This window comes from Oryctolagus cuniculus, chromosome 7 (assembly GCF_964237555.1).
Source record: "Oryctolagus cuniculus chromosome 7, mOryCun1.1, whole genome shotgun sequence".
Taxonomy (NCBI): Eukaryota; Metazoa; Chordata; class Mammalia; order Lagomorpha; family Leporidae; genus Oryctolagus; species Oryctolagus cuniculus.
The window spans coordinates 64,006,487-64,026,578 of record NC_091438.1 but is presented as its reverse complement, the minus strand read 5'-3'; the positions used below and the strand labels follow the sequence as shown (position 1 = coordinate 64,026,578).

Sequence of the window (20,092 nt, the reverse complement as noted above, 5' to 3'; positions counted from 1 at the left end):
ATTATATTCTCTACTAATGCAGGTTAGACTTTTTATATATAAGTAATATCTTAAAGAATTTTCCTTTCTATAGATATCTTATTTCTCTTAGCATAATGTCCCCTAGATTCATCCATGTTGTCACAATTGACAGGATTTCCTTCTTTACACAAATCAAAATAGTTCTGTTGTGAATACATGCCACATTGTTTGTTGATTCATTATTTTATGGACACATGTTGATTCCATATCTTACCTATTATAAATAATATTATGATGAACATGGACAGGCAGACATCATTCAGCATGTTGATTTCACTTTGCTTCTAATCCTATTTTCAATATTTTTCAAAGAGAAAGAGAGAAAAACCAGAAACTTGAATGTAACCCTACCATACAACCCAGCCATACCACTCCTTGGTATTTATCCAAAGGAAATTAAATTGGCAAACAAAAAAGCTGTCTGCACATTAATGTTTATTGCAGTTCAATTCACAATAGCAAAGACCTGGAACCAACCCAAATGCTCATCAGCAGTAGACTGGATAAAGAAATTATGGGACATGTACTCTATTGAATACTATACAGCAGTCAAAAACAATGAAATCCGGTCATTTGCAACAAAGTGGAGGAATCTGGAAAACATTATGCTGAGTGAATTAAGCCAGTCCCAAAGGGACAAATGTCATATGTTCTCCCTGATCAGCGACAACTAACTGAGCACCAAAGGGGAAAACTTTTGAAGTGAAATGGACACCATGAACAACCAACACAGGGAGATCTCACATCCACTGCAAAAGCTAGCACCTGCCCAGGCTAAAGACAGGATCCTAGAACTCAATCCAGATTCCCCAGATGGATGACAGGGACAGAAGTACTTGAGCCATTAACTTCTCCCTCACAGAGTGTGCATTAGTAGGAAGCTAGAATCAGCACTGGAATAAAAACTCAAGCCTAGGCACTCCAATACAACCCAAGAGGTTCTTCCCCACTACCCAAATACCTTGTCTTCCTTTTAACATTACGAGGAACCGTTGCCTGTTTTCTACAATGATTGTACTAATTTGTATTCCCACCAACCATGTACAATGATTTTCTTTTCTGTGAATCTCCACCAATTTATTTTTGTTTGTTTGTTTGTTTTGATAATAGCCCTTCTAGTAGGTGTGAGATGATAACTCACTGAAATTTAAATTTGCATTTCTTGATTATTAATGTTTTGCACCTTTTCATCTCCTAGCTGGTCATTTAAGAAATATCTATTGGCTGGCGCTGTGGCTCACTTGACTAATCCTCCGCCTGTGGCGCCAGCACACCAGGTTCTAGTCCCAGTTGGGGCGCCACATTCTGTCCCGGTTGCTCCTCTTCCAGTCCAGCTCTCTGCTGTGGCCTGGGAAGGCAGTAGAGGATGGCCAAAGTGCTTGGGCACCTGCACCCGCGTGGGAGACCAGGAGGAAGCACCTGGCTCCTGGCTTCGGGTCGGCGCAGTATGCCAGCTGTAGTGGCCATGGTGGGGGGGAGGGTAAACCAACAGAAGGAAGACCTTTCTCTCTGTCTCTCTCTCACTGTCTAACTCTGCCTGTCAAAAAAAAAAAAAAATAGAAATATTAATCTTCAGGGCTGGTGCTGTGGCATAGGACATAAAGCTGCCACCTGTGGTATCGGCATCCCATATAGGCACCAGTTCAAGTCCTGGCTGCTCCAACTCTGATCCAGCTCTCTGCTACACCCTGGGAAAGCAGTAGAAGATGGCCCAAGTGCTTGGGTCCCTGTACCTGAATGAGTGACCTGGAAGAATCTCCTGGATCCTGGCTTCCAATCGGCCCTTCTCTGGCTGTTGCAGCCTTTCAGGGAGTGAAACAGAGGGTGGAAGACCTCTCTCTCCCTCTCTCTCTCTCTCTCTCCGCCTCTGCCTCTCCATAACTCTGCTTTTCAAATAAATGAATAAATATTTAAAAAACACACAACAACAACAAAAGCAATATCATGTGGAGTTCTTTAAAAAAAAGAAATAAAGAAATATCTGTCTACATTTCTCATTTACTTTTTAATTTAGTTATTTGTTTTATTGCTACTGAGTTTCATTCCCTAGATATTGTTGAATATTAACCCCTTTACTGATGTATAGTTTCTATATATTTTCTCCTATTTTGTACATTGCCTCCTTGATCCATTGGTTGTTTCCTTGCTGCAACTTAAAGTAGATGCAGTCCTATTAGTTTACTTGTGGATTTTCTGCCTGTGTTTCTGTGGTCAAATCGAAAAGCTTTTGTCAAGACCAGTATCAAGAAGCTGTAACAATGGGCCAGCATTGTGGTCTAGCAGGTTAAGCTGCTACCTGCAAAATTAGCACGCCATGGGGCACCAGTTGAGTTCTGAATGGTCCACATCCCATCCAACAGCTCTCTGCTAATACACTTGGGAAACCAGTGGAAGAAAGCTCAAGTCTTTGGGCCCCTGCATCCACATGAGAAACCTGGATGAAGCTCCTGGCTCCTGGCTTCAGCTTCATTGGGGAATGAATCTGCAGGTGGAAGATTCTCTATCTCTCCTTCTCTCTCTGAAACTGCCTTTCAAATAAAATAAATAAATCTTTAAAAATGAGGGATTGGCAGTTTTGAGGCATAATCAGTTGGGAAACCACTTGCAGTGGCAGTATCCCACATGGGTGATGGTTCGAGTCACAGCTACTCTACTGCAGATCCAGCTCTCTGCTAATGTACCTGGGAAAGCAGTGGAAGAAGGTTCAAGTCCTTGGGACCCTCTGTCTATCTCTGTCTCTCTCTAACTTTGCTGTTCAAATAAATAAGATAAATCATTTAAAAATAAATAAATAGAAAGAAGCTATACCTCTACTTTTTCTTGTTATAATTTTACAATTCCAGACCTTACATTTACGTATTTAAATAATAATATCAAAAATTAAAATCCTTAAGAAGGAATTTAACCAAAGATATGAAAGATTTATATACTTGAAATTGTACAAGACTGATTATATATACTGATGAAGGCATAAATAAATGGAAAACTATCTCATGTTCATATGTTGTAATAATGAATAATATTAAACTATTATTTGTACCTAAAGTGATCTAGAGATTCAATGCAATTCCTATTAGAATTCCAATGCAATTTTCAGGGAATTGAAAAAAAACCTTAAACTTATATATAAAATGAAATGAACCCAAATAGTGTAAGAATTCTAAAGCAAAAAAAGAACAGAACTGGAGACAACACATTACCTGATCTCAAAATTTACAACAAAAATCTAGTCATCAAATAGTGTATTACTGGCAAAAAATAATATATTAGTAGACCAATGGGGCAGAATAAAGAACAAAGAAATAAATCATTTATCATTTAGTCGATTGATCTTCAACAAATGTACCAAGAATACACAAGAGGGAAAGGACCACATCTTGACTAAATTGTTGTGAAAAAGTGGATATCCTTATGCAGAAGGATGCTTTTATCACTTTTATTACACATAACGAATCATGCCAACTCCAAACTATCCACTACTGACATTCTACTTCTTATAGAGAAAGAATTGAAAAAGAAAGCATGAACACCACTCTAAGAGTCTCTATTACAATCTGTCAGAGTACCTTGTATCTATCAAGACATTTCAGCTATTATAATTTATAATTATAAATTGATTTAGATGACCATTTATATTCGGTTTTTATATTGTTACCTAACAAAATGTCTGAAATTTACCAATTGGAAACCAACAAAAATATTGCTATATTTCACTATTTTGTGGCTGAGAAATTCAGACTTCTATCACAAATTCCCAAGTTTGGGTGGTAATTTTGTTCCACAATAGATTGAAATTATTTAAAGTTATTTCATCACTGTTATAGGTAGTCCTAAGGGCAAAAGATGTTCATTCATATAACCAATGCCTTGGAGGTGATGGATGGAAGGTTGGGCCCAGCAGAATGCCCCTCTACTTCATATCAACTGAGAGCCTCCCATCCCAGTCTCTCTGGCAAGATTCTTGAACTTGCATGGAAGTTCAGAACTCTAATGAAACAATTTAGAACTAACCTAGATTACTGCCTTAGATACATTATGAATAAAGATTTGTGATTCAAACATAAATTTATCTCCTAGAAGTATTCTAAATGTATTAGAAAACTAAAAGGAAACTCAATAAATAAAAATAAGGGTAAATGATTTTTAAAAGTTTTATTTATTTATTTTGGAAGTCAGAGTTACATAGAAAGAAGGAGAGACAGAGAAAGAATCTTCCATCTGCTGATTCATTCCCCAAGTGGTTGCAACAGCTGAGGTCGAGATAAGCCAAAGCCAAAAGAGGGAGGAACTTAATCTAGGTTTCCTCATGAGCGGCAGGGGCCAAACACTTGGGCCATCTTCCCCTGTTTTTCCCAGGCACAGTAGGTTAATACTCTGCTTGCAGCACCAGCATCCCATATGGGCGTTGGTTCTAGTCCTGGCTGCTCCTCTTCTGATCCAGCTTTCTGCTGTGGCCTGTGAAAGCAGTAGAAGATGGCCCAAGTACTTGGGCCCCTGACCCATATGGTAGACCCAGGACAAGCTCCTGATTCCTGACTTTGGATCGGCCCAGCTCCCACCATCGCAGCAATTTGAGGAGTGAACCAGCAGATGAAAGACCTTTGTCTGTCTCTCCCGCTTTCTGTAACTCTACCTCTCAAATAAATAAAATATTTTAAAAAAAGAATTGGATAAAATATAAAGGATAAATATGATCAAATTAGAAATATTCACTTAATAAATACAATAGAACATTAAACACTACAGATTTTTACTCGTTGACATATTAGTCTGAGTTTGGTAGAATTAGGCATTAAAAATATGAATTGCTGGGGCCGGCACCATGGCTCACTTGGTTAATCCTCTGCCTTCGGCACCGGCATCCCATATGGGTGCTAGGTTCTAGTCCCAGTTGCTCCTCTTCCAGTCCAGCTCTCTGCTGTGGCCCGGGAAGGCAGTGGAGGATAGCCCAAGTGCTTGGGCCCCTGCAATCGCATGGGAGACCAGGAAGAAGCACCTGGCTCCTGGCTTTGGATTGGCATAGCTCTGGCTGTAGTGGCCATTTGGGAAGTGAACCAAAGGAAGGAAGACATTTCTCTCTGTCTCTCTCTCTCACTGTCTAACTCTACCTGTCTATATATATATATATATATATATATATATGAATTGCTTTGAGTCAGCTGAATCATGAGCATGGATCCAGTGAAAGTAGCCCAGGTAAGTCCAACAAAACCAAAGGCTGAAATCAGGCAGTTCCAGATATCTCATTGGTTCAGTTTATGATCCTCCTTGGATTACATGAATGTGGTCAGCCTGAATTAGCCCTGAATTTTGATGTCTCTTATTATGTTTTCAAATTTCAAGAGAAAGCCTCTGAATACTCAAGCTTACATCAGGCTTTCAGATGCTTGGCTGAGCTCTAGAGGGCTGGGTGATGCTGACAAGGTTTGCTCGTGGAGGAGTTGTTCACAGTCCCTGCTTCAAAAGGTGACAGATTGCCTGTGCTCACTCTTCACTTTTTCTGCAGTAGTCAGCATAGTGAATGGCACAAATAAGCAATTTGTGTGCATTAATTAAATTAGTGAGCATGTCTCAGATTCCAATGTATCTACATATTATTACTAAATATTGTGACAATGGCAAGAAAAAAAAAATTGGGCATAGTTGGCCCCTCAGAGAATCCTTAAGGATTGGTTCCAGGACCCTCCATGGCCACCAAAAACCCTGGATATTCAAGTTGTTTATATTAAATGGTAGAATGTTTGCATATAACCTACCCACATCATCTCACTTACTTTAACTCACATGTAGTTTACTTATAACACCTAACACAATGTAAATGTTCTGTTATACTGTATTGTTTAGGGAATGATGATAAGGAAAATAGTCTGTATATGTTAATTACAAATGCAATTTTTTATTATTTATTTGACAGAAATATATTTTTGATCCCCATTAGGTTGAATTCATGGATGCAGAAATCATGGATGTGGAGTTTCATTGAATCAGGTAAACCTAGGTAAACTATTTGAAATCTTATATGAACCTTCCTTTCACTGCTTCACAATTCATCTACAATAGCATTTAAATATTCAACATTTCCTAAAATTATTTGTAGTTCTTGAGGGTTTTATATATCACATGTCTTTATCGCAAAATTTAACATTTAAGGGCGAGACTTATGGTGTAGATGGTAAAACAACTGCCTGCCACGCCAGCAACCCCAAAGGGCACTGGTTCGTACTCCACCTGTGATAAGTCCCCTGCTAGTGGCCTGAGAAGAGCAGCGGAAGATGGCTCAAGTGTTTGGGCTCCTGCCACACAGATGGCTCAAGTGTTTGGACCCCTGTCACCCACGTGGGAGACTATGAAGCTCCCGGCTGTGGGATTAGGCAGGGCCCAGCCCTGGTTTGTGCAGCCATCTTATTAGTGAATCAGCGAAAGGAAAATCTCTCTCTCTCTCTCTCTCTCTCTCTCTCGCTCTCTTTCTCTCTCTCCCTACCTCTCTGTCTCTCTCTCTGTACATCTGCCTTTCAAAAAAATGAAAAAATCATTTTGAGAAATTTATTGTCTATCAGCTAAATGCAATGATGATCTTTAATCAGTAATCACTTCAGCTGCCCAAAAGTTAGTAATTGAACAGAGCTATTGAAAGTATATATGCAAAATACACTTAAACAGAGGAACACATGGGTATTTTGGTGCCTTATCTACTCTGTGAAGATCAGCTATGATATTCAATGCTACAAATGCCTGAAAGCAACACTCTGTTACATTTAATACCTCTTTAGCCACGACTTACATGGAAAGGATTATAGTAAACAAGCTTTTAATTGTGCTTTTAACTATTGTGATATTGACTTGTCAACTCTTAATAAAATGTAAGAACAGGAAATCTTACCTCTATTTACAGACGAAGAAACTGAGGGCCAAGGAAGTGAACTGACTCGCAAAGCAAACAAATACCTATAGAATTAAAACTCAAAGTCCTACCTGGCGGCTCCTAAAGCTCACCTCCCTTCCTTAATACCATATTGCCTGCAATACATTTTCATGAGATTTTAATGAACAAAATAATGCTAAAAGAAATATCATAAATAAACTGCCACCAACAGTGTGAGGTAGGGGGAAGGAGGCTACCAAACAAACTGAATGCAAATTATCCCTTTAAGGAACAAATAAATCCTAACTGACTAGCACTGACACTGATATGGCAGTGGTAGACACCCCTGAGAAACCGAATGAACTACTTTTACCAAAGACATTAACAATGCCCTGAACACCTACACAAGATAGCATCATATTAAACTATAACTTTCAACAAAATATTCTTCTGACACCTGCAGACTCAATTTGAATTCCTATGACACATATTTTAGGTGATCAGCAATCTAATAATAACTTTGGCAGTTATGACTTCATTCAGCAAATTCATTCTTTAGAACTTTCTCATAACACAAGCCTTACTTATTGTAACCTTATGTTCAATTCTTTACATAGAAAGCTGAAGGAACTGGTGAGTGGTTGATAATGTGACTGAGCACAAAGATCATGTCTTTTTCATTGTATACAAAAAGAGATAGCACCACACAGTATGCACAGATACACAGTATTCAGTCACTTGAATGAACATGTTTCTGTTATGTGGGTTGGATTTGGGCTGATGGAGTCAGACGGTTATGCTCAGTCACTAAGGGAGCTGAAGAACTCACGCAGAAAGCAGGTGCACAAGTGATATCCGTGGCCACTGGAAGTTAAAGGGGCCCAGCTAGGGACTTAGACATGGCTAAAAACCACGCTGCCAAAATCTCCGGGGCCTTCTGGATGTTTGCCAGCTAGTTTAGGCATGAAAAAATCAGCTAAAATGTTCCATATACCTTCCAATTATGTACTTTGTGTGAAAAATCAAAGGAGGTGATTGAATAATAACAGTCTAAATTTTAAGGTGTTTTAGAAGTATTACTAAACCATATTTTGCCATTTGTTGTTGACACTCATGTTACCATCACTGCTTCTCTTTGGCACTTTGGTCACATGGTCTAAATTCTAGCGCTGAATCTGCAGCCATCTATATGGATGAATCTTCTGAAAATTGTGCATGCATTTAATTGAATCCTCTGTGGATAAAAGACTTTCTGTGACTAGGTGGTTGTGCTATCTCATATTTGTGCTCTACAGCCTTCACTCCCATCCTTCCCACTGAGACTCTAGGGCGACAGAAATAAAACTAAAAAAGGATTCAAAGTACTTGAACAATTGCTGTGTAATGTACAATTAAAGTTCCCTTGGTTTTTGTATAACCTTAAATGTGATCTTCTCACTAATTCATGGTACGGTTGCAGAGATTAAATAAGATGATGTGCTCCATTAACAATCTCACAAGGGACAAGCAATTAAAATATCAATGAAGACATCTGAGTCCCACATATGAGTGCCAGAAGCTCTAAATGCAGCTTCAGCTCCTGGCTCCAGCTTCCTATGAATGCTGACCCTGGGAAGCAGTAGTATTTAGTTCAATTCTTTGAGTTCCTGCTACATACGTGGGATAGTTGGATTGAGCTCCCAGCCCCTCCCTTCAGCCCCAGCCATTTAAGGAGTGAGCCAGCTGATAGAAATCTCTTTCCCTCTCAAATAAATAAATAGCAATTTAAAAATAAAAAACTATACAAAGGTGAAATAATATTATAGCTGAATATCAATTTACTCTTTGGATTTGTTTTTCAGATATCAATAGAAGAGACCTACAAGAATTGCCTGTTGCTGCCATAACAGTTACATGTTATTGGTATCAGCTTATATATGCATCACACAAGGGCAAGGCAGTAATGGTTAATTCTTCCAGTATTTCTGAAAAAAAAAAAAAAACTTCTGTTAACTTACACTTTAATAATTCAGCAAATTTTACAAAGTGCCATAATTAAGAGCAAGTTATGCCAGAAGGTAGGCAAATACAACAGGTAGCCAGATGTCATGTTTCTTATTGTCAAAGAAAAATACACTGCCAGAGGAACAAAGGAGGAAAGAATGTGGCAAAGGCATTCTTTACCTCTCAATGAGATACAGTGTTGGAAATAGAAGGAAACTGTGTTATATTTGAAAAGAAGTTACATAAACTGAATTCTAGACTCTAGTAACCTGTCTCATCCAGATCTGTTATCTCTGCTTTCTTCCTCCAGCAATTGATGAGATAAAAATAAGAAAGGGGTGGGTGCTGTGGCACAGCATGTTACTAGTTTAAGTCCAAGCTCCTTTGTACTTCTCATCCAATTTCCTGTTAATCTGGCTTTGAAGCAGCAGATGATGGCTCAAGTATATGGGTTCCTGCCACCCATGTGAGTGACCCAGATGGAACTTCTTGGCTCCTGGCGGTGGCCAGACCCATTTCTGCCTGTTCCAGGCATTTGGTGTGTGAACCAGAGATGAAAGAATCTTCCCATTTCTTTGTCTGTCAAATAAATAAATAAAACTTTAAAAATAAAAAAAATAAATCAATATAAAGAAGGAAAGCAATCTGGTTGACCAAACTGTTACTCAGGTTGTTAGACATAAAAATGATATTTCTGGGGTCACCTGAATTTTGCAATTACCATCCTTCACTGTTTAGAAATAGTTTAACATAATGTACTCAATTTGTACCTTCAAATGCGATGGTAAAGGGTTAACTATTAAAGTTGACATTAAAATAATTACCCTTAGTTAGCACATAGCCAAAGATATGTGATTATGTATAGCGACATCCAAAACTATTGGTTTCAAAGCACAATGAAAATTCCTAACTCATTTTGACTTAGAAACAAACAGATTTGCCAGAAATGGTGTTCTCTCTGGAGTTTGAAAGGCATTGATGACATTAATAACATTCTATTGTATCTCAAACCAATATAAAAGCTGCAAACATCTGACAAAAGACTCCTATTCCTAAGTGGCAGAAATTATTAAAACCACAGGGTATATAGCACTCTCTCTGGGAACCTTTATCGCGGAGCTGTTGGAGGTGAGCTTTTTGGAGCAGCCTGCAGTTACTCCTCAATTCATGCTGGTCAGGTCTTTTACCAAGAGAGCTTTGCTTTCAGTATTTATGTTGTGCAGCAGGCAACTGTTTACCTCAGGGCATGAGAGGCAACCCAAGTGCTTCAGAATCCATGTGCAGCTCTGTTGCCCGTGGAAACAAAGACTTATTTGGAGGGAGGGAGCTCTGAAATGGGCATGACAGAAGATAATCCCATCCGTTTGGGCTGTTACATGATTTGAGGATGCTTTGTGTGCATGAATGGCATCCACCCACCCACCCACACACACGCACACACAGTTGTACAAAAGATTAGAATATTTTACAATGATTTAAAAACTTATTTCTGAGATCTCTCAATTGTATAAAGTAATAGCTGAGCTCTCTTTTAAATAAGTTTCTGCTAATCAAACATTCAACTAGTAACGATTGATACTTTCTGCTATCTTAGCAAACAGTATAAAAATCTTGGTGATGATTCTAGTCTAGCATGTAGGAGAAGAGCCTCAGACGTATTATTAAAAGGAAGCTAAGGACATAGATTAAGTGTGGACCACAGGGTATATGTTACAATGTTGTAAAAATGTCTTGGACTAGAATTTCACAAATGTCTCATGTGTTTCTTCCAACACTAGAAGTATAAATTAAGTTTCTTGATAGATTTTTGTTATTATTAAACATTTCTGAGGATTAACAAGATGACCTTTGTCATGTCCTTGCAATTAGTTCACTGGGTGCCCAGAGAGCAGAGCAGAAGATGAATTGTAAAGGAAGATAGAGAAGGAGACCACTAAAGACACTATGGCAATAATCTATTGAATCATAGGGAAGAAAATGGAACAGGATTGAAAAAGAAGAAAAGGAGGAGCATTATATTTATTGAGCACTTTCTGTCTACCAAACTCAGGGCCAGAAAGTACATAAGCTATTTCAACTAATCTTTCTAATAATGTTGTGGGACAGGTATCACTATTCTCATTTAAGAAGCTGACTGAAGAGGGCATGGGAGAAGTCAAATTAGTAGGTTTCTACATAATCATGTTGGTAAAAGGATGTACATTTTCAAAAGTATTTCTAAACTTTTTGAGGCAGATTATGCCTAATTTTTTCATCTTTCAACCTTCAATACTTAGGGAACAAATGATGATTAGAAAACTCCAGCTGCTCCTCAACTTCTGATGGGTATGTCCCAGTGAATTCATCATAAGGTGAAATATAATAAGTGGATAATGAATGTAATTACACTTAATCTGCCAAAATTCAAGCTTAGATCGGACTAACTTAAATGTGCTAAAAAAAGAAAAAAAAAAGAAAAAGAAAACGCATTCACTTACATGCAAAGCCTATTCATAAAAAACATGTTTTATGTCACGGGTAATTTATGTACTATTTCATTTAAAGTGAGAAACAAGATAGTTGTACACTGTCATTGGCCTGGGAAAGAATCAAAATTCAAATTTCAGAATAAGTCAAACCATTGTAAGTCTAGGACCATCTATATTGAGAAAATATTTTTCTATCAGTTACACCTTTACTGAAATCAAAATATGGCCACCTATAGGATGCAATATATTTAATATTTAAGCGATACAAGTTTAATGTATTTCATATATACAGATTTAGGAACATAGTGACACACCCCACCCTCCCTCCCACCCACGCTCCAACCCTTCCTCTTCCTCCCTCTCACATTCCTACTCTTAATTTTTACAAATATCTATTTTCAGTTTACTTAAGGATCATATAGTTAACCCTACATTATATTCTATAAGGATCTGTAAAAATTGGGTTTTAAGAACTCTGACTTCGGGGTGGGCATTGTGGCAAAGCAGATTAAGCCACTGCCTGTGACACAGGTATTCCACATAGGCACCAGTTCAAGTCCAGGCTGATCTACTTCATATCTAGCTCCCTGCTAATGTGCCTCATAAAGCAACAGAGGATGGCCCAATTACTTCAAACCCTGCACCCACGTGGGTGTGGGAGACCTGGAAGAAGCTCCTGGCTCCTGGCTTCAGCCTAGGCCAGCCCCAGCAGCTGTAGCCATTTGGGGGGTGAACCAGGATACAGAAGATTCTCTCTCTCTCTCTCTCTCTCTCTCTCTGTCTGTCTATCTCTGCAACTCTGTCTTTAACATAAGGAAATAAATCTTTAAAAAATGAACTGACTTACTATTGTTTATTGGACATCTTTCTAACTTGATTTAATTTTATTTGGGATTTAGTTTTGATACCCACAAAAATAGAACAGGGTAAATTTTTTCCTATTCTTCATCAAAGGAATATCTTTCTATAAGAATAGATAATGCAAAAAACAAAACTTGATTTTCTGACCTGCGCATATACACTTATACTACATGTGTGCATGCATGTGTTTGTAAATATATGTACATATATAGAGTACATGAGAAACTTGACTATTTTCTCAAAGGATTCAATTATGAGACAAGTATATTTGCTGTGTACAGATCTTGGGTTTATCATTTAATAGCTTTGTGATTGGACATATTACTCAATCTTTCTGCAATTCGATTTCCTCACTTCCTACACCTAGGAATTCTATTATCTCTTTCATAGACTTGTGCTGAATAAGCTATATTAGGCCACAGTTTTAATCATCACCCCAGTTGCATTTTGTATTACAAATCATCCTAAGTCTCAGAAGCACTGAAGTATATGTGAAATAACTGAGATAACATATACAATAAATGTTAATTCAGTTCAAGACAAACTCATTTGTACATATTGTGTGAAGTTGTACTAAAACAGATATAGAAAAGCAAATCTGGCATCATCTCTGACCTTGAGGAGCTTATCATCTAATGGTGAAGACAGACATCTAAATTATTGTAATACAAAGATGTAATGATTTGGGATGGATCCACACACATGACCTAGTGCAAGAGGACAAAAGTGAGATAGTTATGAGGAGTCATAAATCACCAAGAGATGAAAATTGACCTGAATATTAGAGGAGCACAAATAAGGAATGCAAAATTTTAACAAATGCATTGTAGATAGAATGTGTGCAATATCAAACTTAAAGATATTTCTAAAAGCAAAGTGCACAGATTGGTAAACAATTATTGTGCAAGCAAAACAAGACTGGGCTTCAGCTTGTAGGTGATGAGTAGCTATGAAGGACTTTAAAAAGGAGAGCAACAAGGACACACTTTTACTGAAATATCATTCTAGTTATAATATGGGAATATACTGGCTGATGAGGTAGGGATACAGGGACACCCTGAGTGTGAAATTATGTTGGTTCGCTATTTCATTATTTCATGCTAATGGGAATGAGATCCTTCCTGAACTTGGTGGCAGATGGAGGTAAAGCAATATATGAAATCTATTACTTAACGATTCAGGTGAGAGCAGCAGGGTTTTGCACTTGGTTGGCTGTGACGGATATGGAATAGGAATCCATGAAAACCCCAATACTACAAGACCAGGTAAACAGTGATGCTTTTCAGAAACCCATAAAATGAAGGAAATAAAGAAAATATGGAAGATGAAAATATGAATTCTTTCAAGAACCACCTGTTAACTAGTAATATTTCTGCAACATCTGAGTGCCAATGTTAAGCGAAAACTTAGATTTCCTCAGGGGAAAATTGGGGCTGTAGATATCCTATCCAATATCAACATCTGATATCTCTCTGATATCTAGATTTATTTCACACAGGCACACTTTCAATAGGTTCACTGAAGGAGAAATGAATGATATCTGAGGAGACTAAGATGTTAGCAAAGAGAGTAATATGCTGTGAGAATGGAACATAAGAATTCACTGTTTAAGGGACCAGAGCTGTGGCGCACTAGGTTAATCCTCTGCTTGCGGCACTGGCATCCCATATGGGCACTGGATTCTAGTCTTGGTTGCTCTTCTTCCGGTCCAGCTCTCTGCTGTGGCCTGGGAAGGCAGTGGAGGATGTGGCCCAAGTCTGTGGGCCCCTGCACCTGCGTGGGAGACCCAGAGGAGGCTCCTGGCTCCTGATCGGTGTAGCTCCTGACGTTGCAGCCATTTGGGGAGTAAGCCAATGGAGGGACAACCTTTCTCTCTGTCTCTTTCTCTCACTGTCTGTAACGCTACCTGTCAAATAAATAAATGAAAATATTAAAAAAAAAGAAATCACCGTTTAAGTGGTATACAAAATAATTGCTAATGGAAGAAACTTAGAAGCAAGAGGTCAGGTGGTAAGAGGATAACAGGTTCCACAAAGGTTACTAAGAGTTTTGAGAAAGTCAAATAGCTTATACAACTATACAATAAACTGTATCACTTTGGGTCTTTATACTAGGATCATAAAAGTTGAAACATGCCATTGCTTGCTTTTCTTCGCCATGGCAATTTCAGTTTGTTGGCACAAAAACCAAACTGCACGAGTTGCATTATGAATGGGCAATAAAGTGAGAACAATGGAGAGGATACAATAATTTGCAAAAAGAATTTCTCAATCTAACCGATTTTAGTATAGGAGAGATGTAACTATTTTTAGGAGAGGTTAGAGAGACAAGAGGAACCAGTTTTAAGGCACATAGACAAAATGTCCAGTTCCACTATCTGCCACACACAATTGTGACATTAGAAAAAATACTCCTGATATTATCTCCCTAGGTAAGGAAAGCAATTCAAATGAAAGAAACTAAACACAGGGTCTTTAATTAACATTAACATTAACACTGAAGTATAAGTGAAGATGGACATGGTGGTGGTGTGTGTATGTGTCTGTGTGTCTATGTACATCTGTGAGTGAGATAGAAATATAGATGTAAAAGAGACAGAGAGGAGAGAGAAAAAGAGATGAGGTGAAAATGTAGTAAGGAAAGTCATATGTATCCTTCAATTTTCTTAGTGCTGTATTGAAATCTTATGTCCTCTTGTTCTTCCCTTTGTCCATGTTCTTTGGAATAGAGTGAGGATTGGAGGTAAGCAAAATATGCCCTTCTAAAATTTCAAAATTTAACTCAGATTTATTGGCCATCTAATTTGTCCAAAGTAATATACTGAGAGAGTGTTAAAATAATTAAGGCTGAGATCCAGTCCTGTGGAGCTCCCAAACTACTTGGACAGGGGTTAAACACCTAAATATCTAAAGGTAAAAGAAGTCACTTAAAGTCATGTCTTTTATCTCATTTTTAACAGAGAAATAGAATAGAACTATTTTAGAACACCAGGCTACCTTGAGACCTGAAATGTTTGGAGCTCTTGAAATGTCATTTGATGTGTGGATATATTTGACATACATTAAAGAAGAAGTAAGCTACAAGATTTGTCAGACCGGAGAAAATGTGTCTTTTCCAACCTGAAAGGAGGTGAAGGAAGGCATTGGGATGATTTATTGATAAGTGACGATGAGTGTGCAGTTGCAACTCAAAGATGAACATAAAGAGCTCTTAATAATAAAAATTCCATTTGTTTATTTCAGAGATAAATCTAGGATGTAGGTAGGGAGATTTTCTTTCCTTAAAACAAGAATATAAAATGAAAAACTTGGAAGTTGATCATACATCAGTGTGAATAAGATAGCCTAGCATGTGCTCCACTTGCAATTTTGGTGCCTTGGTAATATGCCTGGCCTTGGCAGAGTTGTTTGTACAAAAATAAAGATTGCCTTCCTCACATGGTATTCTCTCCTGCTTGGACCTGTGGAAGAAACAAGTTCTTCATTTGCAACTCTCAGATTGTTTTTAGATAATAAATACTGGGACTATGTTTTAAGCTTTGCAGCCCAGCTGTGGAATACATAGGAAAATATTTATATATATAAGAATAAACTCTTATTCAATATGTCTTCAGAAGTGGTACAATTTATTTCCAAATAAAATGATTTCTATATAATTTAAATGTTCACTTTTACCAAAATTATCCTTGTAAAATGTGCAAGAAGATTTACTGAACAGTCTGAGTTTCATGTTGTTTGTGAAAAACTGTTATTATTCAAAGTAGAATCTATGATTTTCAAAGAATTACATAATACAATCACATAATACAATATAAGACAGAAGGTATCAAAAACAAAATATTTATAATATAATAGAAATACAGATATAAAATATTTATAGAAATTCACCTACAGACATTCAATTTGTTATTAAAGGTTCAAACTCAACATTTCTGTTAATTTTTTGAATCATATTTTCTGGATAGAAAGGTGTTCAGTGGAAAGAATTCTCACCTCTAAACAGACTTCTCTGGTGTTCAATGACAAAGTAAAAAAAAGGCTGGGAGTAATAAAAACTTTCTGGTACAGGATAAGCCAGTTGAACCAGAATCATTGGAGAAATACTTCACAATGCATTTTGACATTGATATACAAATCACTGAGCTTGGTGGCCTGCAGATATAGACGGGGTATAGATACAATGAAATAGCTACGAGGGGAAGAGTAGAAACTCCGGGCTATGAAGAATACTGAGTCAAATGTGTATCCGGAGATATTTGGAGACCAAGGAGAAATTTAATTCAAAATTATGGTCATTTCCGCAGTTCTCTCACCTATTTTTATTTCTTTATCATTCTTACATTATCTAACCATTTGGGGGCTAAGTTTATATTTCCATATGTATGTTGAACTCAAGAGCCCTCTGCAACAAAATCATTGTTTTCATTTCTTCTTACAGCCATTGGAAGTAAGTTTAATTGGCCTAAATCAATATGGACTGTATTTAAGACATGTAGGCTAAGCACATCATCTCCTGAAATCATCCCAGGTACAAATAATGGACAAAACCAAATAATTCTACCTATCAATATCATTAATCTGTGCATATTAAGAATAAATATTTACAGAGCACTGGTTGTTATGATTAACAAAATTTACAATATTTAAGCTACAGGGAGATTTTCCTACCAATTCAAAGCTAAGACCAAGGGGCCAGCACTGTGATGTAGCAGGTAAAGCCACTGCCTGCAGTGCCAGCATCCCATATGGGTGCCAATTAGAGTCCCAGCTGTTCCACTTCCCCTTCAGCTTTCTACTATGGCCTGGAAAAGCAATAAGAGATGGCCCAGGTGCTTGGGGCCACGTACCCACGTGGGAGACCCAGAAGCAGCTGCTGGCTCCTGGCTTTGGATCAGTGCAGCTCTGGCTGTTTCGGCCATCTGAGGAGTGAACCAGTGAATGGAAGACACTCCCCCTGCCCCCTGCCTCTGCCTATCTGTAACTCTGCCTTTCAAATAAATAAATAAATCTTAAAAAAATAGTAATTTAAGGATATGACCAAATGAGAAAAATATTTGTTATTGGTATTTCTTACCTTAAGAAAGTGCTAGTAACCAGTGGATGAGAATGTGTATGTGTGTTGGGGGGAGTTTCCACACATGTACATATATAGCTACAGTTTCAAAGGCAAGGAGGATTTATTTGACCCATTATGAAGTATTGTAAAAAAGGATGCTATCACTACTCTTTGTAATAACTGTACAAATATACCTTTTCATGTTAAGTAGTGAAATAAATCATAATGACTACTTACCACAGATCATTTCTTAAAAGCCTACCTTATTATCTATTTGTTTTTACCTTTTTAGTTCATTTCCTGTTAGATAAAGCTAACAGAGAAATGTTTCTGCATCTTATGTGAGAAAATAGTAAACATAAATACAAGAATAGGCATTTAATCTGGTATTTAAGATTTCATACCACATCAGAGGCATTGGGTTCAATCCCCACCTCCAGTTTTTCATTCCACCTCCCAGCCAATGCATTCTCTGGAAGGCAGAGTGATGGCTGAAATAATTGTATTTCTCCCACCCACATCAAAAGCCTGGATTGTATTCTGATTCCTGGCTTTCAGCCCAGTCCAGCCTCCACAGTTGTGATCATCTGGGGAGAGAACCAACAAATAGGAACTAACTCTCTCTCTCTCTCATTCTCCCCTGCTCTCTTTCTTTCTGCTTCTCAAACAAATAAATTAAAATTGATTTTTAAAAGACAACCCAGGGTCATGTCCTTAAGAAAAATTATCTTTCACAATTGAATCTGAAAATTAAGGACATACTAGTGTCCTTTTCTGACACTCTGTACTGATACTTTCTATGATACTAAAAATATGGGTGAAGAATGTAATGTGATTTGTAGATTTACACAGGAATTGGAATCACAAATGCTAAGATGGAGGCAATAACATGAGATATTTGTGTCCAAGAGCCAGTGCAGAACTACAGAGAGGAGGTGATGGAATATGACATGGAGAAGAAGGTGGAACAGGAGAGAAGCAGAGATAGAAAAGACCATGGAGAGAATGACAATGAATAACAAGGGCAGGTTTACACACGACACATACACACACACACATACACACACACACACAAAATTACCAACTGCAGACCCAAAAACAGCAACAGCAAGTTATTTCAAGTTTTCTGGTCATGAGGGCACTTCCAAAAACTCATGGAAAAATGGAACTAAAAAGTTGTTTACTGATGCCATAAACAAGAGTGTCAATTTGTTAAGTCAACAACAGGAGTCACTGTGCACTTGCTCCTCATGTAGGATCTCTGTCCTTAGTGTGCTGTACATTGAGATTTAATGCTATAACTAGTACTCAAACAGTATTTTTCACTTTATGTTTCTGTGTGGGAGCAAACTGTTGAAATCTTTGCTCAATGTATGCTAAACTGATCTTCTGTATATAAAGAGAATCGAAAATGAATCTTGATGTGAATGGAAGGGGAGAGGGAGTGGGAAAGGGAAGGGTTGCGGGTGGGAGGGACATTGTAGGGGGGGAAGCCATTGTAATCCATCAGCTGTACTTTGGAAATTTATATTCATTAAATAAAAGTTAAAAAAAGAAGAAAAAAAAGTTGTTTGGTGCAAAAAAATTGAAATTTATTTGTAAAAAAATCTTCAGAGCATTCATGGAAAAATTATATTATAAAAAAACTACATAGTGTGAATTTCAAATAGTGTCTGCTAATACTAACTGGCAGAATTAAAAAGGGAGAGAAGGATCCAACATGGGAAGCAGGATACACAGCAGACTCATAGAATGGCGGATGTCCTAAACAGCACTCTGGCCTCAGAATCAGCCCTAAAGGCATTCAAATCTGGCTGAAGAGCCCATGAGAGTATTTTAGGCATGGAAAGCCAAGACACTTTGGAAAAAAAAAAACAAAAAACAAAAAACAAAAAACAAAACCTAAATGCTAAATGAAAGATCTCTGTGAGTGAGATCCCAGTGGAAAGAATGGGCCATCAAAGAAGGAAGTACCTTTCTCTGAAGGGAGGAGAGAGAGAACTTCCACACTTCCACTTTGACTATGACCTTGTCTAAATAAGATCGGAGCTGGTGAACTCAAAAGGCTTCCATAGCCTTGGAAACTCATGACAAGAGCCTAGGGAGATTACTGACACCATAAACAAAAGTGTCAACTTGTTAAGTCAACAACAGGAATCACTGTGTACTTACTCCTCATGTAGGATCTCTGTCCTTAATGTGTTGTCCAATGTGAAGTAATGCTATAACTAGTACTCAAACAGTATTTTACACTTTGTGTTTCTGTGTGGGAGCAAACTGTTGAAATCTTTACTTAATATATGCTAAATTGATCTCCTGTATATAAAGAGAATTGAAAATGAATCTTGATGTGAATGTGATAGGAGAGGGAGTGGGAGATGGGACGATTGCGGGTGGGAAGGAAGTTATGGGGGGGGGGGAAGCCATTGTAATCCATAAGCTGTACTTTGGAAATTTATATTTGTTAAATAAAAGTGAAACAACAACTACAACAACAACAACAACAACAACAAAAAAGGATTTTACCAAAATGAACATCTTTTAATTGAATTTCCCACAAACTTTTGCAAGTATTCTTGTAGATTAAAAGTCATTCCCCCAGTACCATTCTTTCCTGTCTTAGCCTCTTCCTTGTCTAATTCTTTCTTAGACTATAACTCTCTCCCTATCACATGCATAATATATTCTTACATCTTGGACAGAGTATATTTGTGTATCACCTGGAGTTCTAAGAGTATCACTATTATGAGCAAAAATGAAAAAAGGGAGCAGGACTTCATGACAGTAGGAACTATTTTGTAAGAAGACGGAAGGCATCAGTGGAGTTGGCTGGCTAGGGGTT

At 37.7% G+C, this 20,092-nt stretch overlaps 1 long non-coding RNA gene across 1 annotated transcript in view; it reads left to right on the top strand.

Moving 5' to 3' along the window:
• Positions 1 to 6,569, top strand: part of LOC138850317 (uncharacterized) — a 34,563-nt gene extending 27,994 nt beyond the window's left edge. Inside the window, exon 3 of the long non-coding RNA XR_011390036.1 lies at positions 5,960 to 6,569. This is a non-coding gene — a long non-coding RNA (uncharacterized lncRNA). The remainder of the gene's footprint in view (positions 1 to 5,959) is intronic.
• The last annotated feature ends 13,523 nt before the right edge of the window (positions 6,570 to 20,092 follow it).